General features: G+C 43.5%; 1 protein-coding gene across 7 annotated transcripts in view; it reads left to right on the top strand.

The window, feature by feature from the left end:
• LOC105489073 (talin 2) overlaps positions 1-27,180 on the top strand; it is a 452,478-nt gene that overhangs the window by 96,243 nt on the left and 329,055 nt on the right. The window lies entirely within an intron of this gene.

Here is a 27,180-nt window from a genome sequence, read left to right as displayed (position 1 = left end):
ATACCATTCCTCTGTCTTCAAATTCAGCTACGTGATCTCTCTCTCTGACCCTCCCTTCATCTTCACATCTCCCTTGGACCACAACTGGGAAAGGTTCTCTGCTTTTCAGGACCTTCGTGCCTACTTCGGGCCCACCTAGATCATCCAGGATAATCTCCCCATCTCAAAGTCTTTAACTTGATCACATCTGCAAAGTCCATTTTGCCACGTAAGGTAACACAGTCACAGGTTCTGGAGAATAGGACGTGGACATTTCTGGGGACCATGGTTCTGGCTGCCACAAGGTCAGGTTTATCAGGCTTGCAGGGAGATCAGTGGCTGAAGCAAGCCTAACGGTCAGGGCTTCAGCCCTTTCCTTCCTGCTGTTTGCTGTGCTGTTCAATGCCTGGCGGTGTGGTCTCTGTCTCAGGCTGCATCCTTCACTGCAGCTACCTTGCTCCTGGATGAGAGGCTGTGGACATGAGAACAGGAGTCATCTCTTCCCATGGGAAAAGGGCAGAAGTGTGGGGTGGGGGTAAGTGGTTGTGCTCTGAGAGCTTGACCTTGCTGTGGGATCCTTTATGGTGATTGTCAAACTAGCTTACATGAAGTGGGTGGGGACACTGTCTTCCCTCCCCTCTCCCACTCCCCTGCTTGTTTAAATCAGGTAACCTCCTTTTCCTACATTTCTTAGGGAGACCTCACACCTGAAACTTGTGTGTGTTCTGAGCTCCTCACAGCTTCCTGGCTTGATCTGTGTGTCTGTCTGTAATGCCTAGGAGCTGGATCTGTATGGCTGAGTTTGGATGGGTTGGGAGTGGAGAGGGGCACCATCACCTGGGTCTGTGGGTTGGAGGATGGCGACAGATGAATTTAATATGGGGTGCTTTGCTTTATTTAACAGACGTTACTGTGGAAACACTTGGTGCAAATCGAGTGTTTTAATCGAGTGTGTTGTTTTAAAAGACTATTTTAAAATGATCTCAAACTTACAGAAAAGTTGTAAAAAAATACAAAGAATTTCCGTATAGCATTACCTGGATTCATTAATCATAAACATTTTGCCATACTTATTCTCTGTATTACATACTGTTTTCTCTGACCCATTTGAAAGTTGTACCATCATGCCCCTTTGCTGCTAAATACTTTAGAAAGTCTTTCCTAAGATCAAGGACATTCCTTTTCTTTTTTTTCTTTATTGCTAGCCTGTCCTTGCTGGCAGACATTCCTTTCATAACCACTGTTCAATTAGTTAAAACAAGGCATGTAATACTATTATCCAGTATGCAGTTCATATCCAAATTTTGCCACTTAACACAATAATGTCCTTGATAGTAATTCTTCTCCTGCCCTAGGATTCAGTCCAGGATTACGCAGATTCTGTATTCAGTTGTCATGTCTCTTTAGTCTCTTTTAATCAGGAACAGTTCCTTTTTTTTTTTTTTTTTTTTTCTGCCATTCATGACATTGACATTTTTAAAGGATACAGGTTGGCTCTTTGGTAGCGATTTTGGTTTGTGTGGTATTTTCTCACTATTAGATTTTTCACAATTACATCTATTTTTGTCGGGCATGCTATATAAATGATGTTTTGCATCCTTCTCAGTCCATCACATCAGGAGGCACATGATATCATTTTGTCTCATTACTGGAGACATTAGCTTCTATCTCTTGGTTAATGTAGGGTTGAATCTGCATAACATAATCTATCTGTTCTACAGGAGTTGAGCATTTAAAATCAGGAGTTTAAAGAGGGCATTGTCCTCTAGAGTTGTGTCTGGTTTGCAAGTGTTTTTTTTTTTGTTTTTTTGTTTTTTTTAATATATTGGATTTTCCTAAAGCGGGCACCCTTGTTCTTTGCAGGGTCTGATCTTTGATACAGGTAGAAGGGCTAGTGTTCACAAAGAGCTCATAGTGAGGAATAAATTGCCTGAGATTTGAACACACCATTATCTCTGCCCTTGTAGCAACTGTGAGGTCCATCCCAGAGATAGAAGCATAAATGCAGTGTTCACAGTGGGTTCCCTTTGACTATATCTAACTATCCTGGTTGCCTTGAAGTTCCTAGGAGTGGCAAAAATAGATTAGGACGTGGAAAAGTCTCCTTCTAGCACATTTGTTCTGTCTATGCTAAAGATGATGGTCCAGGCTGCTGTCACTGCATTTTCTTCCTTGTGAATCTCTTCTCTTCTGTCATTGACTTGTTGGGTTGATTTGGTGTGGTCAACTTGCGTGATGTGTACATACGAGGCTAGTCAGATCTGCCCTGGCTGGTTATGAGATTCCTTGCAGAAGTGATTCTCAGAACTCAGGAGGCCACCATATAGGAAAGGTGTGCTTCCTAGAGCTCTGGATGTTTTTAGTTTGATTATTGCCAGTATTATCTTGGGTCAATGCTTCTCAGATTTCTTTCAGTTTGTGAATCATTTTACAATTGAGTTGTTTACAAATGCCCAATCGTTGGGCATTTCACCTTGCTGACCTGCAGACCTATTGTTCTCACTTGTCATTATAGAAGCAAACACTTGCTGGGTGCTGTGGCTCATGCCTATAATCCCAGCACTTTTGGAGGCCAAGGTGGGAGGCTTGCTTGAGCCCAGGAATTCAAGACCCGCCTGGGCAACATAGGGAGATCCTGACTCTATAAAAATTAAAAATGACACTTTGGGAGGCCGAGGAGGACAGATCACGGGGTCAGGAGATCGAGACCATCCTGGCTAACATGGTGAAACCCCGTCTCTACTAAAAATACAAAACATTAGCCGGGCGTGGTGGCAGGTGCTTGTAGTCCCAGCTACTTGGGAGGCTGAGGCAGGAGAATGGCGTGAACCTGGGAGGTGGAGCTTACAGTGAGCCGAGATTGCGCCGCTGCACTCCAGGCTGGGCGACAGAGTGAGACTCCATCTCAAAGACAAATAAATAAATAAATAAATAAGGAAATTTGCCAGGCGTGGTGGCACGTGCCTGTAGTCCCAACTACTTGGGAGGCTGAGGTGGGAGGATCACTTGAGCCCAGGAGGGAGAGGCTGCAGTGAGCTGTGATAGCACCACTGCAACTCCAGCCTGGGCAATAGAGTGAGACTCTGTCTCAAAAAAAAAAAAAAAAAAAGAAAAGAAAGAAAACCACAAACACATGGTCACATGTAAGCCACTTTAGGGTTAATAGAGAAAATGGTACTTTGTAAAATGAAATAGGATAAATGATCATACAAAAAAATAAATGTACATTAAGAACAACAGTGTAGCTTGACTGTCCTCCATAGTAAAGTTGAAAATATGGGCAAACATGTAAAGGAGGAGGACACAGTCCCTGATCTGTTGAAGGAGTACAGAGACTGGTGGGAGTAGAATGGGGACATCTTTTAAGCTGAAGTGGTCAGGAAAGGCTTAACCAAGCAGTGGGTCCGAGCTGAGCCTTGGAGACTGGGGTGGGGATGGGAATTGTTGGTAAGACAAGGACAGTGATTATAGACTCACGTTTGGTAATAAAAGTTCACCCTTGCAGACCACCAGCAAGATCCATTGGGACTGCACTGTGAGAATCACTGCAAAATGGCCAGAATTTATGTTTGTGGGAAAATCTGAGTAATTTTTGAATGACTACCCAGCATTGCCAATTAAAACAAAACTTGGATGAGACCAGTCTTCCAATTCTGTCTGATGAAACATAAACGGAAAGCCTTTCTAATGTAATATTACTGCCTGAGTGATTATTTTCAGAATACAATGATCAGCCAAATGGCTTCTAATTGATCTCAAAATATTTACTGAGCCTCGCAGTGTGATAATGTTCTGCTGAGTTGCTGATTTATCCCCAAAAGAAGACAGTAAGAATATGAGCATTCCAAGACTAATAAGATACACATGCTGTGAATGGTTAAATATATAAATATAGGCCGGGCTCAGTGGCTCACGCCTGTCATCTCAGCACTTTGGGAGGCCGAGGTAGGCAGATCATGAGGTCAGGAGTCCAAGACCAACCTGCCCATTGTGGTGAAACCCCGTCTTTACTAAAAATACAAAAATTAGCTGGGCATGGTGGTGCATGCTGTAGTCGCAGCTACTCGGGAGGCTGAGGCAAGAGAATCACTTGAACCTGGCAGGCAGAGGTTGCAGTGAGTCGAGATTACGCCACTGCACTCCAGCCTGGGCCACAGAGCAAGACTCTGTCTCAAAAACAAACAAACAAAAGATATAAATATAGAATCCACAACTCTGTGAATGACATGAAGGTATACACAGGGGTCCTCTTTTGCTCCTTTTCTTCACGTTTTCTAAAACAGTCCTTTGGTATCTTCAATGATTCATAATCTGTGAAAAACCAAACAGGTTACACAAGCAGCTCAGGTACAACTTCTCAAACAGCATAAGCATGTGTCCCAAACCATTAAACAGTTTATCTCAGAGGCACTTTTAAAAATAACACTGTGCAACCATTGCCTTCTAAGAAACTTTCCCTGAAACTTTTCATATAGCCATTAGGAATTGGAGAACTGGTAATTCCTGGATCCTGACTTATTTTTTAACACTCTCCTTCTCCCATCCACCCTGCCCCCAAAGCACAAATACCTCATCCTGGTGGTTTCAAAGTAAAGTCAACAAATCTTCAGGTCTCCTCCCTTTGAGGGACAGAACCTAATTCCCTTCCCCTTAGATGGGGGTTGGACTCAGAAGTGAATCACAGTGTTCAGAATCAAGTGGAAGGGATGACATGTGACCGGAGAGACCAAGTGACAAAAGGCACTGTGTCTTCTCCTTGTGCTCTCTCGGATTGCTTCCTCTGAAAGAAGTCAGCTGCCATATTGTGAAGGTGCTTAAGTGGCTGATGGAGAGTCCCACAAAGTGGGGAAACTGCATGTTGCCCATTGTCAACAGCCATGTGAGTACCCCATGTTGGAAACCTCCTGCCCACGTTCTGAGTCCAACTCAGTGAAAGAACCACCTAGTTATGCCGCTGTCAAATTCCTGACTGATGAAATCTGTGAGATTGTGTTTATGTGAAGGCATTGCATTTGGGGGTAATTGGTTATGCAGCACCTACAGTAAATAATAGACCTTAGATCTTCAGCAGTGATTTTAGCATATTCGTAGTGAGACTCACTAGCACTGAGACATAATCCACAGGGATTTTATTATTATAAGCATTATTTTGAGGCTTTTAAAGTGATAGCTAACATCATGTGATAGATACATTAACCACTTTCCTCCCCTGGTGTTTATTTTAAAGGGGTTGTTACTACGATTAAATTGATTTATGGATTCATTTGTTTATGAATTTTTAAAAAATTATTTGTTCTGGGCGGTTGTTAATGCTTGAACTTACTTATGGGGGTTATCTCTATGTGACTTGGGACACATGTTTGTCTGTATCCTCAGAGGAACTGGCTGTGGCAGTAGGGCCTTCAGCACATCCCAAAGACAGCTGGTTGGAAACATGAACCTGCTTAGGCACACATTCCCAGAGATTGTGCTTGTGTGTAAATTGGAGTAAAAATTACAGGCAGCCTTAGGAAAATATATCTGGAGACATTCCATCTTTCCCCAAAATATGTTAATGATTTAATAACTCCTTATCCTATACCTTGGATATAGGATGTATATATTACCAGAAGCTTCTCAGTGTTGTGTGTGTTCTTACTTTTTAAAGACACAGCTATATGTCACCTGCTGTTCTACCTGTGGAATTTTTTGCATGAGGAAGGCGCTTTGGCCAGGTACACATCACTTTTTTTACACGAGTTCTCTGTGTTTGATATAGAAATGCTAGATAAATGTGGTAGTGCTAGAAATGCCAGAAATAATTTCCAGGTTCTGGCAAGATTGCTTTGGGGTCATTCCCACCTTTAACTCTAAACCCCCCAAATCTGAAATAGGTCTCAGTCAGTTTAGGAGGTTTATTTTGCCAAAGTTAAGGGTGCACACCCTTGATACAGCCTTAGGAGATCCTGATGACATGGGCCCAAGGTGGTTGGAGCACAGCTTGGTTTTATACATTTTACAGAAACATGAGACATCAAAATATGTAAGATGGCCAGGCGTGGTGGCTCACACCTGTAATCCCAGCACTGTGGGAGGCTGAGGCAGGTGCATCACCTGAAGTCAGGAGTTTGAGACCAGCCTGGCCAACATGGTGAAACCCTGTCTCTACTAAAAATACAAAAATTAGCTGGGCATGGTGGTACATGCCTATAATTCCAGCTACTTGGTAGGCTGAGGCAGGAGAATCATGTTGCTTGAACCTGGGAGGTGGAGGCTGTGGTGAGCCGAAATCGTGCCACTGCACTCCAGTCTGGGTGACAGAGCAAGACTGTCTCAAAAAAAAAAAAAAATATATATATATATATATACACACACACACATACACACACACACACACACACACACACACACACTTACATACGTAAGATGTACATTGGTTCCCTCTGGAACGGTGGGACAACTCGAAGTGGGTGGGGGCTTCCAGGTCAGAGGTAGATAAGAGACAAATGGTTGCATTCTTATTAACCCTTCCAAAGTAGGCAATCAGATATGCTTTTATCTCAGTGAGCAGAGGGATGAGTTTGAGTTGTCTGTCGTTTGTCCACAAGGAAATTCCTTGTGAGGGAGGTAAGTAGATAGCTTTTTTTTCTTAGTAGCTATCTTGTTTTAGGAATAGAATGGGAGGCAGGTTTGCCCTAAGCAGCTCCCAGCTTGACTTTTCCCTTTGACTTAGTGAGTTGGGGGTCCCAAGATTCATTTTCCTTTCACAACTCTTATAGTATGGTAGTGCTTGGAGTTTCCTAACAGTCAGAGCAGGACCTCACTACCTGCTTCCTGCTGGTTAGAGGAATCTCTGTCCTTCAGGGGATGATGTTTTCTGTGTTCTTTTCCTTGTTTAGGAATCTACAAACTGGAGGAAGCCTTATCTCACCAAGGGAAAAAAAGACAAATGGCCTCTGAGCATTGGGGCAGGGAGTATTAGTGGGGGAATCTTTTTCTCTCAATTTCTGGTATATATGTATGTATTTTATTAATTACTAAATGTCTCACAGAATAAATTTATGAGTAAGCTAAGTTATTCAGATGTATTTTGTAACTTATTTATTATATAAATAATATATGCTATTATAGATAAATTAGAAGATTTACTCCAGTAAAAGAAAATAAAAACTGGCCGGACGCGGTGGCTTACGCCTGATTCCAACACTTTGGGAGGTGGAGGCGGGTGGATCACGAGGTCAGGAGATCAAGAGCATCCTGGCTAATATGGTGAAACTGGCTGGGGGTGCGGTGGCTGATGCCTGTAATCCCAACACTTTGGGAGGCTGAGGCAGGTGGATCACAACGTCAGGAGATCGAGAGCGTCCTGGCTAACATGGTGAAACCCCATCTCTACTAAAAATACAAAAAAATTAACTGGGTGTGGTGGCGAGTGCCTGTAATCTCAGCTACTCCGAGGCTGAAGTGAGAACTGCCTGAACCTGGGAGGCAGAAGTTGCAGTGAGCCGAGATCGTGTCCCTGGGCGACAGAGCAAGACTCTGTCTCAAAAAAAAAAAAAAAAAAAAAGAAAAAGAAAAAAAACTGTTCCAATAATCCCAATGTCTAGAGATAGTCTGTTTTTAAAATAATGTCAGTTTCCTTTTGTGATTTTTTTTCAAAACTTTCCCCCCATAGATTCAGAATGTCTCAAACTGTGAAATTTATAAATTAAAGTGTATAAGTTTTTATTTCCCATTCATTTATTACAAATAATTGCCTTTTGTTATGGTAGAATTTGAGTAATCACAGAATTCTACATAACAGATTCCACAGAATTCCATATCAGAAAAGTCTTGGTAAATCCTTGTGTCTCTAATAGTCCTTGAAGGAGGATTTTCAATGCTGCTTTGGAAAAGTGGGGTAGCCCAGGACGTTCTGGCCACTCTTCCTGCTGTCACTGACATTTGAGGACTCGGAGTGGTGTTGTGGCCTTCCTGTTAGGGGTGGAAGTATTAGAAGGATTGAAAATCTGGAACTCACTAATTGCATTTGTGTTCCCTCCGGCCTTCTTTGGGGATGCTGGGTTGGATGTTCATGGTTCATGGAGAGACAGATGATGGGCGTAAATCATGATCTGGGAAATCTGGTCCCAGAACAGCTGTCTGCCAGCTGCTGCACTGGAAACTGAGCAAGTACGAGTGAGCTTTCCTCCGATGGTCTGAAATTGTGTCAGAAACAGCAGAGCCATGCTCCATGTGCTGGTTGCAGGAACTGAGTTCAAATCCTGCCTGTCCCACCTAATGGCTCTGACTACAGGCCAGCTATGATGAAGCTTCTGGGCCTCAGTTTCCTCATGTGTCAAACACTGGTGACATACCCACCCCTGTAGGTTTGTTGTGCGGTGGGTGTTAAACAACACACATGCCTGGCTCGTAATCACTCATAAGGTCCTTTCCTCCCCTTGCTGTTGTATGATTACAATTGAGTAAAGTTGAGTTGGAGCAGATTATTGTCAGGAGTGTCTGTTCTAAGCTTTCATTACAAAAGGTCCCCCAAATCCACTCAGCCTTTACGCTCTCCCACATAGGAAGCTGGCCCAACACCATGGAGGTTCCCCTGCCCCACCCTGCTTCGCTTTTTTTTTTTTTTTTTTTTGAGATGGAATCTTACTTTGTCACCCAGGCTGGAGTGCATGGGCACAGTCTTGGCTCGCTACAGCTTCCGCCTTCCAGGTTCAAGCAATTCTCCTGCCTTAGCCTCCTGAGTAGCTGGGACTACAGGCATACACCACTGTTCCTGGGTAGTTTTTGTATTTTTAGTAGAAACAGGGTTTCACCATGTTGGTCAGGCTGGTCTCGAACTCCTGACCTCAGGTGATTCACCCACCTTGACCTCCCAAAGTGCTGGGATTACAGGTGTGAGCCACCATGCCCGACGGAGGTTGCCTCTTAGGTAAGTACATAACAATCTCTTTGTCTCAAGGGAGGACACTGCTGATGAAGAGTTTTTTTAGATCTGTCAAAATTATGGATGCAGCCCCCCTTTGTCTGGGTGATCTTAGGATTCTTTTATTCTCAAGAAGACAACTGGGAGGAAGCCATGCTGGAGACTGGCTGTGGTAGTTTTCATGTGAATTTTTATCGTCAATGCTTTTCATGTCTTCAATTATCCAAGTGCCCCAAGCCTGTGGTTTGCCTCAGTTTGGGTGGGCATAGCCAAGGGGGCTCCAGGGCCTCCAACCTTCACTCAAGGATGACTTTCCCTAGGCTGAGGGCAGTGGACCCTTGACAAAATTCAATTACCATCTCTGCTTATGGCTGGACCTCAGCTGGCTGGGGCTTTAAACAAAGGCGTGAGCCTCTCCAGAAGTAGATTAGGGAGATTTGCATTCAGGCCAGGGATTTGTATGTGGTGTTAATTCTCCTCCAAGCAGATATCTGCTTGGGAAAGGGCTGTGTGACCCTATTTAGAAAAATGGCTACACTTTGTTAACCTTTTTTCCCTTAAGAAGGAAAAATCATTAATGGCAGAAGTTCAGGCCCCAGAGGAGATTTTCTGGGTGATTCTTTGTTTCAAGAGTCATGTTTCCCCAGATGTGATTAAATTATCCGTAACTTTTAACTCTTCCCTCCCCCATGCTTTAGTTGAAAAATAAGATCTCTGTTCATATTTCTTGCATATCATAGGCTTATGCCTCTTCCCAGCTCTGTAAGTCAAGGCTAAATATTTTTTTTAAAGGAAGAGGAAAAAACATTTATTTTAGAAGACATTGTTGCGTGCGCCCTGCTCCCACCATGCTTTCATTTGGTGCTGGGAAGTGGTCAGAGGATTCTAAGCAGCCCCCTTGCTACAGCTGGACTGTGACGCTGTCTCTTACTGCCAGCCTGCTTGGCTCCTCCAGGCTTGATGCAGATGCTGCCCGCTCCCCACACTGCCCTCCTTTTTCTCTGTTCCCGGAACACTGTTTGCTTCTGTTACCGAGAAGGCAATACTGGGTAAAGGAGAAAGATGCACTGATGTGGAACTGGAAGACCCAGGCCCAAAGGCAGCTTTTACCACCTCCTAGCTGTGCCACCCTGGGCCCCCGAGCCTGGCGTTCCTTCGCTGCACTTGCAGTTGCACTGTGCAATGCCTTCTCAGTCTCCTGGCTAGAAGATGGAACTCCTGCAGGACAGGATGTTGTTCATCCTGTTATTTCCAGTCATTTATCTAGTCATTCATTCCTTGATACAGTGACCCTCCTAGGACCTAAGAATAGAGAGATGAACGTGATACATGTGGTAGGAATTGTAAGTTGCTGCTGCTTTTTGTTTTTGCTTTGAGTGATCCACTGATGGTTGAGAAAGTCTAGGATCTTTCTCCCCAGAGAGAATGCCGCTAGAGAGGGAGAGAACATGACCCTGCCTCTTGACCCCAACTGTGACACTTCTGAAACCAATCTTAGGAAAGCCTCTCATGGGAATGGCATTTCCAAGATTGGGGTAGAGTGGGACCTCCCTGTTGAAAAGTTGTCCTGCCCTCTGTCAGCTAAACATGCCATAAGCAAGGGAAAGAATGACTTTTAATGACGGGGTAGAAATTGGGAGCAAGAGGCTGAACACATGGAACAGAATTTTTTGAAGTGCCTTGTTAAATGGAAAGTAGATGTAGGAAAATTTGAAATGCTGGTATTTCAGATGGGCCCAGGCCTATCACCTATTCTACCTGGAGAGGGTAGACTTCTATTACTCACCCTTTTTCCAGAAGCAGTTTGTGTGTAAAAGCCCTAAAGGGCCACATTCCACTTGATCCCTTTTATTAACAAAATTGTACTTTGCAGCAAGGTGGGGTGTGGCCACAGAGCCCTTTAAAGATGCGAGCCTGGAGGCGGGAGGTTGGCTAATTGCATGTTGCCTTTTGGCTTCTTTCCAGTCTTTCATCATGGATGACCCCTTATCTGTAAGTTCTAGGCCAAAAACAAAAAAACCAAAAAACCCCCCCCCCAAAAAAAAAAACCCCAAAAAAACCTTCTGTTTATCTTCTTTGTGTGGTTTTATGAAGCTAAACAGATGATGATCATAATCTAAGCACTAGCTTTGGAAAGCAATTATAGTGGATGGAAAAGGGGCAGGATGGATTCTCTGCCAGATGTCAGCCTGCAGAGGCTGTGATTCCGGGCCTCCTCTTTCTGACTCACTGTTCCCATGGATCTCTGGAAGCTGCTGGTTCTTACCTATCTACAAAGAGAAGCAGCTCATTTCCTGGGGTGAGGCATGCCCAGAGAAGATTTACTTCTCAAAAGGCCTACTCGAACATAGTTCACAAGGTTGGCTGTGCCTCAGCATCACGCGTACAACTTAAAAAGAAATTATAGAGAATCACATCTCCTAGAGATTCCCTTTTAGATGAGGATTGGAATGTGTATTGTAAAAGAGGCCCCCTCCCCCGCCACCTTGACTAGGATGGGTGTCAGGACTCAACACTGTCTACCTTCCTCACCCACACTTTGTAGAGTGTGGGCCATGGCCCAGCAGCTTCCCATCTTCTGGGAGCTTATCAGGAATGCAAATGCCCAGATTCCACCAGCCTTCTTGCATCAGAACCTGCTGTTTAAAGGATGGAGAAGCCCTGCTCCAATATGGCATGTGGTGTGATCAGTGCCTGATTGTTCCTGGAAATGGAACATGGACCCTATGCATTGATGGCTCTGGTTTACCAATGCCTGTGCTCCTGAGAACTGGGCCAACATCTGCATAGATCCAATTTAAAAAAATTATAATGTGGATCATCTCTGTTACAGATCGCAACCAACTTCTAAGTTGCTTTGCCTTCTGTTGTCCATTATACACACAACAATGGGGTTCATTTAAATATACTTAATTTGTAAAATGAACTGTGTTCTGTAGGCAGATAGTAGTATCTGTGTTCTGCCTTTTTTGCATGTACACAGGCAGAACACAGACCTCTGCTCCTGGTGGTGTTCAGTAGTCTCCGGTTGTGCCTCCTTCCCCTCAGATGGAGGTAATTTCCTCCTCCTCTGGGTTATGTCTTTCCCTTACACGCGTGACTGTGATTGCACTTGCCCTGTGTGTTGGAATTTTTTGTTGACATTTCTGACACCCGTGGGAATGAGGCCCTTTTTATTCATAGCTGCATCCCCTGTGTCTAAGAGGGCATACTTAATACATAGCAGGGATTCAATAAATGTTCGCTGAGGGAGTGAATGAATGAGTGGGGCTGATGATTGAGAACTCCCAGTATACTCTACATATGGACTTGTGTTTTCTCCATTTCTTCCTCCCCAAAATATCTGGGGCAGCATGTGAGAGTCACTTCATTTTCTATCGGATATTGGAGTACTTGAATCCAGAAGTTTAAATCTGTGGAGGTGAAATGCAGTTAGGCTAAGTGGATGGACCCTTAGTTAGATCCTGTCTAGGTGATTTGTTTCCCCAGGGGTACTTTCCTGCACTCCTTCTGGAACTCCAGCAGTTGCTCCTTGCTCTCCAATGGATGCAGGACGCCTGCTTCCTCTGTATGGGAAGAATCCCATTTCCTACTCCAGCAGACATTTTTGTTGGTAATTCTGAAAATCGTTTCTCAGAGCTCTTTCCTAAAATCGTGGCCACCCAGCACTGAGCCACAAATGACTCAGTGATAGCAGAGGCCTAGATGCAATATGATTTTGTTCCCCCTGAGGATGATTTTATGCTGAGAGAGTCTACATTCGGTTTTAGTAGAACTTTAAGCAATTCATATTTGAGAAGATACATTTATAGCTATAAAATTTTTAAAGAAGGATGATTTCCATTGCTCATCTGGTTCCTTTTTTCCATGGTGTGGTTGTGGGTGCTTTTCTGTTATATAGCATTCTGGCTTCCCCATGTTGCTAACCAAGCATGGACAGTTTTTGGTTTGCTGTTTTAAAGCCAAGGAAAGGTCCATGCTTCCTGTCTTGAGAGATTTAAAGTGTGGAATGTGACCGGGTGTGGTGGCTCACACCTATAATCTCAGCACTTTGGGAGGCCGAGGTGGGCAGGTCACTTGAGCTCAGGAGTTCGAGACCAGCCTGGGTAACATGGTGAAACTTTTGGTACAAAAAATACAAAAATTAGCCGTGATCATGCCACTGCACTCCAGCCTGGGTGACAGAGTGAGACCCTGCCTAAAAAAAAAAAAAAAAAAAAAAAGTCTGGAATTTTATACCTGTTAAAAATATAAATAAGAATTCGATTTTTTAATTCTGAAGTAAATAGCCTGGTTCTTACTGAACCTGGATTTGCTAAGTATCTCTTTATGATTCCGAATGGTTAGATCCTGCAAAGGCTGACCCTAAACATTTTGTAGTCTCTTCATTTGCCAAGGGATATTTTAAAATAATATGCTTCTGTATGGGTGGGTGTGTTCTAGAGAACTGGGGTAGCCGTAAGTCTGATGATATTCCGGTGTCTGTCACAGGAAAGTGAGGTACCGCCACGTATCAACTGACCCCCAGTATCTGGTGGGATATCTTTCCCACAAAATTTGCCTCCTAGGAGGATTTTCTTTTTTCCCTTACCGTTCTTTTGGTATGTAAATACTAATCAGTCACCAATTCATTACATTTTAGGAATGGGAGAGTCTGTGTACATCATGATAAACTATTAAAAGGAATTTGGCAAAACTATTAAAGCAATTAACCACTCCGAGGAGAGCTGTGTGTACAGGGGTTATTGTTATTGTTAAACGGAGTAGAGGTCAGTGAGTGGAATGTGGAGAGTCTAAAGTCATTGCTGACTTAATGACTAGTGAAAGACCAAGAAGATACCGTTTTTGCCACTGTGCGTCTTAATGACAGAATCAAAGACTTACTGTGTGGACTTTATGAAAGTCTCTAGGAATAAACTTGATGACAGAGAATTTTTTTTTCTAGGCCATGTTTATATTTTCGATCTGTTCTTTCTGCTCCCTGGGACATTATTTTTATTTATTACAAAACATTGACCAGAGGGCGCACGCCTATAATCCCAGCACTTTGGGAGGCTGAGGTGGGAACATTGCTTAAGCTCAGGAGTCCAAGATCAGCCTGGGCAACATGGCAAAACCCCGTGTCTACCAAAAAATATGAAAATTAGCCAGGCATGGTGGTGCTTGCCTGTAGTCCCAGCTACTCGGGAGACTGAGGAGGGAGGATCGCTGGAGCCCAGGAGGCAGAGGTTGCGGTGAGCTGTCTGGGTGACACAGTGTCTCCAAAAAAATAAAATAGATAGAGAAATGGCCTGGATATGGCTTGAAACCAAGCCTCTTTTAAGCAAACGTGTTTTAAAACTGGGGGAAAAGGAGGCAGGGCCAACATGCCAACTGATGAATGTAGTTTGCCACAGTTTACCAGTCCTTAAATTAGCAAAGTTTCTTTTCTTTTTTCTTTTTTTTGAGACAGAGTTTCGCTGTTGTTGCCCAGGCTGGAGTGCGATGGCATGATCTTGGCTCACCACAACCTCCACCTCCCGGGTTCAAGCAATTCTCCTGCCTCAGCCTTCCGAGTAGCTGAGATTACAGACATGTGCCACCACTCCTGGCTAATTTTGTATTTTTAGTAGAGACAGAGTTTCTCCATGTTGGTCAGGCTGGTCTCGAACTCCTGACCTCAGATGATCTGCCCGCCTTAGCCTCCCAAAGTGGTGGGATTACAGGCATAAGCCACCGTGCCTGGCTGCAAAGTTTCTTTGGAAAAAAAAAAAAAAAAAAAATCTTTCAAAATTACAATTCAGGTGAGGGAGGAGGAGTGAAGGTCCAAAACAGATGGTGGGCGTTGGTGATTTTCTCCTATTTAAAATGAATGTAGGCCAGGTGCGATGGCTCACGCCTGTAATCCCAGCACTTTGGGAGGCTGAGGTGGGCGGATCACCCGAGGCCAGGAGATCACGACCAGCCTGGCCAACATGGTGAAACCCCGTCTCTACTAAAATATACAAAAATTAGATGGGCGTGGTGATGCATGCCTGTAGTCCCAGCTACTCAGGAGGCTGAGGCAGGAGAATTGCTTGAACCCAGGAGGTGGAGGTTGCAGTGAGCCGAGATTGCACCACTGCACTCCAGCCTGGGTGACAAGAATGTGATTCCATCTCAATAAATAAATAAATGAATAAATGAATAAATAAAATGAATGCAGCCGGGCTTTTCTGGCCCAAATGGCTCCACAGAACTTTGATTGCTAGGGAACAAATAGTCATTGTCTCCAGTGTGCTCAGTATATAGGGAGGCATCGTGGCTGGCCTCCATACCGCAAAACAAGAAGACACCTTTGCAGTGGATTAGAATGTTTAAACTAGGTTCCAGATGGATCAGGCAGAGTCCAGCTGGCCTTTGGACCCTTGGTGTCTAGACAAAGCCAGGCATATAGTAGGCAAATGTAAATGGAGGCAAGGGAAGAAAGATTTCGTTAAGCAGAATTCTGTCAGAAGTGGCTGAGAAAGACCCGAATATCTGCTGTGACAATCTGGAGTGACATCAATGCCCACTTGAAGTTGGGCACAATGTGAAATTCCTTCTTGAGGGAGCGCTGTTGGGAAAGGAATTTTTGCCTCAATTGAGCAACTTTTTCCTGCTATTTAATATGCATACTCTTCTTGAGCAGTTAAAGATGCCGAAGAAAGATAGTATTGTTTCAAGACAATTCTCCCAGGCTGCTCTTGGCCATCTTTTCTGAGTGTGCAGGCCCCACCACAGTCCCTGCAGCAACACAGTTTTGTTTGTTTAGAATTTGGTAACCTAAGGGGGCTTGAAGTCCTGCCAGGGCACTTCTGTTCCTCACAAATAGTGCCACTGAAAAACGCATCTTGTGCAAGTTTTGGAGCTTAGAAATATTCTGCTTAAATGTGCAATGCGCCATGGGGCATGTTATGGACCATCTCATCGAGATAAATGACCTTTCTCAGAAGGCTGAAGGAGCTTGGGACAGGTAAGCCTCCTTCTGTTCATTATTTAAGAAAAGGAGGAACTTTTATCTCTACTCCTTGCTTCTACTTGGCCAAAAGAAGTGGATTGGGTCATCTGTTGGCATCAGGGCTATACAAGTCCTTTTTGTTCCTATTTCTCCTGAGTAGGCCACATGTGTCTCTCTTTGCCTGAATTTCTCAAGCCTCCAGCTGAGGCCAAGGGCAGGGCTGGGGTGGATGTCCGTGACTGGCCATTGAGAACCCCCATCAATTTCATCCTTGATAGACTTGTGCCAAAAGAGTGACCCTCCCACGAGGTTGCAGGATACACTTAGTTGTTTGGTTGGCTCTCAGAAAATGAAGCTTGCACTCACACTGCCCTGGGGAAACCTTAATTCTTGGTTAGGGCTTTTCATGATTCTGTCACACTTTGAATAGTAAGACCACCTGCTGTGGTGCAGAATGTCTGGATTTCAGAAGTGACTGACAGATATTTCTTGGAAAGGAATAGTCACAATTAGAGGGACCCATCCACACTGATGTGACAGAACCTTTGGATGTTGTTTTTTCTTTAATTGGACACAGTTATATCAGCAGGATTTGAAGGTGGTAGATGATTACATGCCATGACTAATGAAGGCTCATTGAGCTTTTCATGTTTTCTATTTCATTTTTAAGTGTATATTTTGAAGAATCGTATAAGCCTTATGCCTGATCTTTGAGATGATTATTTCCAAGGTAGGCAGCTAATGAATGGGCATCATTTCCATGGAGGGTCAGATACCAAGATTCTAGCTGAAAGCCAATTAAGATGTAGTTTGGGCACCCTGGTATCCGTGGGTTGGATACCACTGCATGTGATATGGCTTCGTGACCTTCTTCGCTCTCTTTGTCCTAAGCCTGTGATGGGCCCCATAGGAGAACTAGCCACAGGTGGCTCTTCCTTTAAGAATATGCCTGTCTAATGCATGGATGATTGGAAGGCATTGCCACAACTTTCTTTAACTGAAGGAAGCTTTCAGAATTGTGGGGCTTATTCTCCTTGACATGCTGCTGCTCCCTTTGTGTTTTCATTTTAAAACAAAATATGGGCCGGGCGCGGTGGCTCAAGCCTGTAATCCCAGCACTTTGGGAGGCCGAGACGGGCGGATCACGAGGTCAGGAGATCGAGACCATCCTGGCTAACACGGTGAAACCCCGTCTCTACTAAAAAATACAAAAAACTAGCCGGGCGCAGTGGTGGGCGCCTGTAGTCCCAACTACTCGGGAGGCTGAGGCAGGAGAATGGCGTGAACCCAGGAGGCGGAGCTTGCAGTGAGCTGAGATCCGGCCACTGCACTCCAGCCTGGGCGGCAGAGCGAGACTCTGTCTCAAAAAAACAAAACAAAACAAAACAAAAAACAAAATATGCATTTTTTTTTTCTAGGGAGAGGCACGGTAGCTTGAATTTACTATATTTGACAGCTTTTCTCAAATGCTTTCAAAACATGGAGTTGCCAGAAAATAAAGGTTTGAACTGCCGACTTCCTTTTGTGAGGATATTAGTTTAGTTGTGGGGTTTTAAAGTTTCTAAGGAGGAAGAATGTCTTTGTGACAGATAGGACAAGCAGTGGGAGGGGAGTCAGCGAGGGTGTCAAGCCTGTGCAGCTGCCTGGTGCCTGACCTGGGACACGTTGCTCTAGGCTACAGGCGTCAGTTTATTGCCAAAGCACTGGGCCTGGTGATACGAGGGGTCTCTTTAAATGGTGAGTTTCAGACAGAAATCATTGGTACTCTTGATTCCAAAGCTGGTAATCATGATGGTATTGATCCATAAAGACTCATGATGTATCATCTGTGCTTGGCTTCTGGCCTGGCTGGGGGAAAGGAGACAGGGGCGTCATCTGGTTCTGCATCCAGATTTGGAGATGGAATTTGAACACACACAGGCAGGTTATGAGAACTGCCACTTGCAAAAATGCAAGTGAGTGTGAGATAGAAAGTCCCGGTGATAGTTGGTCTTGGGCTTCTCTGTTTTCATATCACCTGTGTCTCCCTTCCTTGCTCTTGTACTGTTTGGTAACAACTTTGAGTTGAGTCCTTTCCTTATGGCTGTTAAAGAGCCCAGAGGTGGGTTGGAGGAAAACAGCTTTGTGAAGCCTGGAAGAATTGACTTCACAGTTCCGTTTGCTACGTTTTCAAATGCTGCTTTATTAGCCACCCCCTCTTCCAAGGCCAGGTGGTTTGTGCCTTATGGCCTGGCCACTCTGAGTCATAGTGCCTGGATTTATGTGGCCAGATTTCAAACTCGGCTACAACGCAGTTAACAAGTTCCCTTTATAGCCATTAAAATATATGTACATCTGTTGTTCTTTATTATAAAAGTAATATGGGTTCACGGTAGATAACCTGTAAATATAGAAAAATAAAAAGAGAATAAAAGTCACTCAGTGAAACCAATGAACCGACCCTCCTAGGAAGTGACCCTCAGTCCTGTGTCACCAGCAGTAAGATCTGAACTAACCACGTGCAAACACCTGGGATCAGTAGGCCTTCTCCACATCTTTGTGTGTGCTGTGTAATTATTCTACCCTGAGCTTGAATCCTCCACTTCCTGCAACTTTTAGCACTGATTTCTCCGTTTAACCCATGTGTGCTTTATACACAGAGAGCCTTCTTAAGTGATTAGTGATTCACTCACTGCCACAGTCTATTAAAGCTTCTTAGGGAAGTGATTTTCCTTCTGTGGTGTGAAAAGGAAATAACAATGCCTGCCTTGCTCTTTAACCTGTCTCTTCTTGGAAATTCCCAGGCATCTTGGTGGCCATGTGTCTGCCCTTGGCTGTGCTCTGTGGACCTCCTGCAGTATGCCTGCCCCATTTCCTTCTTGGTTTTTTGCCAGCTTGTGGCCTTTCTAGAAGGATATTGTCCTGTTCTGAATTTTTCATCATCTTTATTGGTTTCTTCTTATTCCTCTCTGTTCTGGTGAGCTTGTCCGAGAACCTGGAAACCTCACTTAGCTTCTGGGAGCAGGTCCTGGAGCTGGGCTCACACCCCTTCCCCAGTTGTTTTTCTCTCTCCTGCCAGCCTCCCTTTGATTCTTAGTTTTCAGTGAACTGTACAGTATCAAAGACTCTGGAATCTGAAGTAGAAAAAAGAGTACCAGGATTTGGGCGCCAAATCTGCCTGTTTCTTCATCTGTGCTTTTTTGAGCCTATTAAAAAAATCAGTGGAATCAGTTGCCTGTAAGGTTCATGAAATAACTGTGTAAAATTGTAAATTATTTTGCAGAGATTTGCTGTTTTCTAGCAACTCCTCCCTTCTTGACACACAGGTAGTAGCTCTAGATTTTGTTGTTCTTGTTGAACTCTGATAGGTCTCTCAAATAAAAGGAAACAGATACCGTTTTTATGGATTAGAAGACTCAACATTGTTAAGATGTCATCTCCCCAAATTGATCTGTAGGTGCATTACATTCTCATTCAGAATCCCAGAAGGGGGTGTATGTGTTTGTTTTAATAAATCAGCAAGCTGATTCTAAAATTTACATGGAAATGCAAAGGGCTCAGAGTAGCCAAATTAGTTTTGGAAAAGAACATTGTTGGAGGGCTTACTTCAAAGCTATGGAAAGCAAGACAGTGAGGTATTCATGTAAGGGCAGACATATTAGATGGAAGGAACAGAACAGAGTCCAGAGATAGACCCACACATGTATGATCAACAGAATTTCATCAAAGGGGACAACGTAATTCAATGGAGAATGGATGGGCTTTTCAACAAGTGATGCTGAAACAGTTGGGTAAACATAATGGAAAAAAATGAACCTTGATACTTAGGTTACACCATATACAAAAATTATCTTGAAATGGATCGTAGACTTTAGGTAAAACTTCCAGTAGTTCCATTAGGCTATTTATTTATTGTTATCAGCACAAGGGAGGAGCCAGAGTGCTAAGTGCTGAGAGAGTAGCAGGAAGAAAGGGTAACAGAAAGTAGTTGGTGGGGTGTGTGTGAGTGTGACTCTGGGCCATTCTAAACTCTGCCCCACTGCTCACTTTTTTGCTGGGTAATAACATTAAAATACAAAAACATGTTTCTTTTTTTTTTTTTTTGAGACGGAGTCTCATTTTGTTCCCCAGACTGGAGTACAGTGGCGTGATCTCGGCTCACTGCAACCTCTTCCTCCCAGGTTCAAGCGATTCTCCTGCCTCAGCCTCCTGAGTAGCTGGGATTACAGATGCCTGCCACTATGCCCAGCTAATTTTTTGTATTTTTAGTAGACATGGGGTTTCAGCATGTTGGCCAGGCTGGTCTCGAACTCCTGACCTTGTGATTCGCCTATCTTGGCCTCCCAAAGTGCTGGGATTACAGGCATAAGCCACTGCGCCCGACCAAAAACATGTTTCTTACTGGTACCTTCAGAGGATAATTTTTGTTCTCCCACCTTGTCCTCGTCTTCCTCTTATTTTGCAAGCAAATCTTTCTTTAGCTTACACACTGTGCTCATGGAGAGTTGTCTTAAATCTGGCTTACATTGATTTAAACCTATTTTAAAATGTACTAGGAAGTCCTGGTGTCATGTTAGTAAGCAAGGAATCCTTCTGTTTAGCCAGTGTTCTTCCAAAGTTCCTGTCCTGAGTTTCTGCCCACTGGAGCCCACCTGCCCTCTAATTGGGGTCTGCAGGAGTAGATCCTTGCACAGCTCTGTAATTTATCTGGTAGCCTCAGGCTGGAGTATTTCCTGGACTTCTCAGAAGTATAATGTTGGCTCTGTCTTATGCACAAATAGGTGAAATTTCAAGTCAATCTCCCTCTTCCCCGTGCTTGGTTAAGGATTGATTTGTGACATCTGTAGGGAGCAAATTAAGGAATTTACAACTGATACATGAGGAAAGAGGAAGTAAGTTCTCCCTAAACTTAATCTGTAACATCGTTTTTTACCTTGTCTGCCTCTATGATAGGTGGCGGAGGGGAAAGGGGAAGGGGAGTGTCTGCCTCTTTGGGTAGCCTGAACTTACATTAGCCAAATGTCATTGAACCTCCATGACTTGAGGCTAGTTACGTGATGGCGAAGTCAATGCCAGGTCTAAGATCATTCTTTCCATTCTTCTATTTATGGAACTAATATCAAGAGAGCATTTACTTTTTGGCAGGCATTGTTCTAGACGTGGGGAAAACAATTTTGAATAAGACTCATAAAGATCTGGCCCGAATGGAGTACATTCTGGGAGTACAAGTTTCCTGTTACTTTCTCTCTCATGTCTTTCTCTAAAAGCCCAGCACAAATCCAGGAAACTCTGATATCTCCAGGAGGAAGGGACCTCTCTGTCCTCTGAAATCATTTGTGTGTTGCAGGTTCCAAGAGTGTGGCAGTGGTTATAGCACATTATCTAGTGGCTGCTGGTATGAGGGTTTAGGCTACCCTCTGGGAAACTGGACTGGGTCAGACGTTTTTTGGGTGTGGTGAGGGGCAGAGAGTGAGGAGACTCTGCTATGGTGCCTTCCAAACAGGAAATATTCAGCAAATATTTATTGAGCAAATGCATATCTGCATGAGGTAGTCACATGGGTGGTATTACAAACACCAGACTGGATTCCAGCTCTTCAGATTAACATTTGGAATTCCTAGGAACTGTGCTGAACCTGGCAAAGATGAGAGCCCTCCTGCCAGGAGATCTTTTAGTTTGTTTCTGGAGCATTCCCAATATGAAAGCTCTCCCATTGAGGTTGGGGGAGCTTTAAATTGCCAGTGTGTTTGAAACAAGCAACATTGTCTTCTGACCTTTCCCTAGGGTCTTGCATACTTTGATATGGCAGAAGCAGGCATTGCTCTGAAGTTATAAATAACTAAGCAACTTGAGAGTTACACTCTAGGGCCCCAAGTCAAAACAGCTGATTCCACTCTTGTCTTAAAGCAGAAAACGATCTTTTCAAAATCATGTGTGAGCAGCATGGCATTCAAACAGGATATTAATCTTCCTAGAAATTTTTACCAGGAAAGCAGAATGCTTCCTTTTCCTCCGCCCTAATTTTTATTTTTTATTTTTGCTTGTGTATATCTGTCATTTCAGCATATGTGAAGTGAATGACAAGATATTTGTTGTATTCACTGGTGACAGATGATAAATATCTTCACTTCTTTTTAGCTTAAAAACACTTGCTGAACTTTGATCAGCTGATGTAAGGATTAGAAATGATTTTAAGATTATTTAATCTCGTTTTCCCCAAAGAATTGATCTAGGAATTTATATAAAGTCGGAAGGAGAAAAGGATCACGTTTCTGAGATAAATGTGCTCAGATAATTGCTTTTTATTAAAAGATACTGTTCTTTTTACTTCTTAGGTGTTGAAATGTCTGTTTTTAATGAGATCATGGTTCAAGGCTGGTTTCTCAAGACGAAGTTTATCAGTCAGCACAATTTGGGAAAGGTTGGGGGTATTCTGCTATGGAATACCAAAGTCTGGTAACTGGTCATCTCATTGAGACCCCCGTGTGATGCTTCAGTTGCCCACCTCCCACTACCGAGTCTCCATCAAATAGGGATGTTTATACTGTGAGTCCCTTGTCCTGAGGCTGGTCCTTCTTTGGGCAGCTTTGACTGAGTTTGGAGAATAATTGCTAGTCTGTGTAAATTTCATAATCATAACCCAGGCAAGTGCCTGGGAGGCAGAGCACAGGTGGGTGGGGTAAAATGCAGGGTGGGCTTTGGATATCAACTCTGATTTCTGTGGCCAAAGCAGAAATGCCCATGAGCTTGAGTTAGTGCAGTGAGTTAATTGCATGGTAATTAAATGCTAACATGATTGATCAGAGGAACTGTGTAATTGAAGCATAATAAAATGTGGCATGCTTAGTAAGCAATTGAGTTGTCTTCCCTAGGATGTAGGCAGTACTGGGCAGGATGAGCGCAGATGTCTTGAACAAGCTGTTCAGTGCACAGTTTTGCCCTTTTGTCTTCTGAGGAAGATGTATGGGGTATTGACTCTAAGGAGTCAAATCCCACATTCCATACCTGAGCATGAGATTCATAACTATATGTGAGATGTTCTTTATTTTATAGTACTTTGCATACTTTTTGGTATATAGACTATTTACTTGTTATCATTGGTGAAATTTCAAGGTTTGTTTTTGTTTATGGGTTTTTGGGCTTTTCTGTATATATTCTGGAATCAAGAGGCTTCCATATTGAATTTTCTACAGTAGCTCTCTGAATAAGCCTTAATAGGTACATTTGGTAGAGATGAATGAAGACAACATTTAATCATGGTGGTAAATTTAAATATATGATGTTTCCTTCTGGATGAGTGAATATTTAAGCCCTATAGATGATTTTTTTTTTTTTTTTAAAGACAGAGTTTCTCTCTTGTCACCCAGGCTGGAGTGCAGTGGTGCGATCTCGACTCACTGCAACCTTCGCCTCTCGGGTTCAAGTGATTCTCCTGCCTTGGCCCCCTGGGTAGTTAGGACTATAGGTGCGTGTCACCAAGCCCAGCTAGTTTTTGTATTTTTAGTAGAGACAGGGTTTCACCATCTTGGCCAGGCTGGTCTCGAACTCCTGACCTTGTGATCCACCCTCCTTGACCTCCCAAAGTGCTGGGATTACAGGCGTGAGCTACTGCGCCTGGCCAAAGCCCTATAGATGATTTTTGAAACAAAGTTTTCTTTTCAAAAAAATTTGGACAGTTTGAAATAAAAATGATGAAACTTTCTATCAAGTTGAAAAGAAATTTAGAGAAATACGATTTATCAAATAAAAAAGGTAATACGCTGGAATGAATGAAAAAATTAGGTAAAGTTTTCATAACTTAGATCTTAAATTATTTTGGAAAATATGGGCCAAACTTTTCAGTTGAATTTTTAGTACAGCATTTAGATATATGTTTTTCTGTTTAGATTGTGTGTGTGTGTGTGTGTGTGTAATATTACTTTTAGGAGCAGTGGAGGTCTCTACTAGCCATTGTTTAATCTCTTCCTCTTGTGAATAGAATAATAATCAGTTACTCCTAATCAGTATTTTTGGTGTTTTTGTGTATACATGTGATAGTAAGAGTTACATTTATGTGGATGAATTTACTATAAGCCAGCCTGTAATCTTAGTGTTTTACTTATTTAGCTTCCTAACATTCCTATGAGGTAGGTCCTGTTTTTATCTCCATTTTACAGATAAACTCTAACCTATAGAAAGTTGAAGTAAGCTGCTTAGGATCCCATAAGCCAGGAGTTGGACCAAAGTGATTTGGCTCTAGGATCTGTGATCTTAACCATTACCCTGTGCTTCCTGTCTGCGTGTACTGGACATTCTGACTGTGACCGCTTTGGAGTGATTCAGGATCTTGGAGTAGCTGCTTCATAAAAATAGATTGGCTTATTTTCTGTAAAATGTCTTGTTTTTGTTTTGTTTTTTCTTTTGAGAAATGACCTTTGTATGTTAATACTTTAGTTCGCTAGTAGAGCCTATTTGTTTAGTCATGGCTAACAGCATTTGTTACAGGTTATTCCATTGATTGAGCTCTACTTCTGTTACTTTCTAAGTGTTTATTGTGTGATAATAAAAACATACCCAACTGGCATCTCAAATCTGTTTGACTTAGCAAACTTGCAAGGTGTCTTCTAGCAGAATCTAGATTCCAAATAGCGGTCCAGCCTTGAGATTGAACTTCTGACACCGCAGTGTGGGTGGGAGGGTCATCCCCGCTCCTATCCTCAGCATGGCTTGCCTGGAATGCACATGCGCTGCTTAGAACGGCCCAGCTTGGTCCTCTGGTCCCCTCCTTGTAGCGTCTCACTGATCACAGAGAACGAGGGAGGAGAGGGGCTTTCGGGGGCTTGTCAGGTCATGGCCATCCGTGCGCCTCCTTTACAGACAGGACCACTGAAGCCAGCGGAGGCTGTTGGGCTTGCCTGAGCCATCTCCCACTTCCCTGCCTGGAACTCCCTTCCTACGCTCTGCCTCCTAAATGCCTGTGCTCCGTTGAGGTAGAGAGAATCCAGTGGCTTTGGATTCCGTGTCCACACCCAGTTGTGTCCCAGTCAGAAAAGGAAGTATTTCGCTTGGGGTTTGGATAAGGATGTTAGTTTCAAATTAATCCTGTACTTAGAATATTTTTTTTTTTTTTTTTTTTTTTTTTTTGAGACGGAGTCTCGCTCTGTCGCCCAGGCTGGAGTGCAGTGGCCGGATCTCGGCTCACTGCAAGCTCCGCCTCCCGGGTTCACGCCATTCTCCTGCCTCAGCCTCCCGAGTAGCTGGGACTACAGGCGCCCGCCACCTCGCCCGGCTAGTTTTTTTGTATTTTTAGTAGAGACGGGGTTTCACCATGTTAGCCAGGATGGTCTCGATCTCCTGACCTTGTGATCCGCCCGTCTCGGCCTCCCAAAGTGCTGGGATTACAGGCTTGAGCCACCGCGCCCGGCCAGAATATTTTATTTCTGTAAGTCATGTGAATAAAAATGTTTTTTAGCGAATAGGAAAAGTTTTTAAGACTGACTATTGGGATCTTCCCAGTAGTCTGTATCCTCTTCATTCTTAGTGATGTTTGTCACTGGCAACCTTAGTAAAGCATCTTGCAAAACAGGGGCTGGTAAGATGTGGTCTCAGTATCCCAAATGACTTGTGTTCAGCCTCCCTTCTCACGACAGGTGCTGCCAGCCCCTTTGGGTCAGCACTGGGGAACCCCTGGAGCATGCCGTTTTCCTCAGGGGCCCTGGAAGAGGGTTCTGAAATGTTAGCCCTTGGGTGGTGAACCAGAGGGTGGGGCCCTGGGCTTTGGGATCAGCTAGGCTTGGTGTCGCTTAGTAGCTTTGTGCAAATCATTTGAACATTCTGAGCTTCAGTTCCTTAAGCTGTAAAATGGTGCTTACCTTATGCAGTAGTTGAGATAATTTAGATGATGAGATGGCGTAGAAATAGGTATATGATGATAATATATGTATCATATATAAATCTTGCCCAACACATAGTAAAACGTACTACTTTGAACTGGGACTATGACTTGGCCTGTCATTTAATTTGTAAGTTATGGGTGTTGTAATTTGGGGGCCCCCTTGGAGCCTCGGTTCTTTTATCCCCACTAATTCATGCATGGTGATATTTTGCCTGCTCCGGGGTGATGCTGTGGCAGGTGACTGAGGGTTTGCTGATCTTGCAGGAGAGACAGTGAGTGCCTGGGCACCAAGCAATACCCTTTCTCTGCCTTGCCTGCCCCCAGTGCCTCCAGGTCCTTGGAATGACTCTCTGAGAATTAATATAATCTGTTTTTATGGATGTGATAGAAGACAACCCCCAGAGAATCTGGTTACATGGTATAAAGTGATACCACATGCTCTTCCTAAGTCTAGGAAAAGAAACGTATTTGGAATGAAGTGTAAAAGTTAAGACACAAAGATTGTCCTTTGGCCCCAAGTACAATTCGAAAACATTTTGACAAGAACTTCCTACAGTATTAGTGGGTTGATTATTTATTTTGTGCTGTTCATATCTTGCCCAATGCTAGGCTCTACAGTTAAGTCGTCTTTCTGTCTTCCCTGTGGAAGTGACCTCCAAACATTGACCCCTCCTGTGGTTGTACTGTTTCAAGCTGTTTTGATAAGGCTGAACTAGCATGATCAGGACATGACAAAACAGCTATTAGCAGCACTTGTTATTAATGACATGAATGTGGTAAAAAATACGGGCTTCTGATGAATCTGTTACTGCGTTTTTTTATGTTTAGGAATGTTTCTAAGTTGAAGAAGGGCTGGTGAGAATGTAAGAGTGACTCCATACTTTTCCATGAAAATTCAACACCTATCCTCAAAACAGCTGGGTCTAGCTCTGAATTGTCCACTGTAGTCTTGTGAAAATTTCTTTGAATTCTCCCTTTTTTTCTCAAAAATACTTGGACTTCAGATTCTATCCCATAGTGCATTTTATTTGTTTGTATGTTAAAATGCTACTTTTTCTTTGCAAATGTTAGAAGAGGGTGGACTTGCCTGTAAGAGGGGCCATGTTCATCTTGCAGCTCCCCTATCTGCTGTGGGCCCTGGGGGAGCCCCCTCCCGACCCCACCCCCAGCATGAGAAGCGGAGTCCTTTCTGCCACTGACAGAGGGATGTTTGTGGGAGTAAGTGGCATGCTTCGTGGAGTTCACCCTTGAATGTTGAAGATTGACCCCAGTTTCTTTAGTCAATTATTATGAAATTTCTAGAGATTGGTATATCTAACTCATGATTAGATCATTTATGTTTAAACCATTCTTTTGAGCCAGAGTGGAATGAGAGACCCCGTTTTTCTGAATTTCTTGCCTTTAGTTAAAACAAACATAGGTGTTTAACTTGCCTTCAGATGATCTCTTCTGGGTGTTTTTCTGAGAAGCCACTCTTAAAACCAA

Source organism: Macaca nemestrina, chromosome 7 (assembly GCF_043159975.1).
Source record: "Macaca nemestrina isolate mMacNem1 chromosome 7, mMacNem.hap1, whole genome shotgun sequence".
Taxonomy (NCBI): domain Eukaryota; kingdom Metazoa; phylum Chordata; class Mammalia; order Primates; family Cercopithecidae; genus Macaca; species Macaca nemestrina.
Note: the sequence above shows the minus strand (reverse complement) of the source record. Positions and strands in the feature narration are given on the sequence as shown.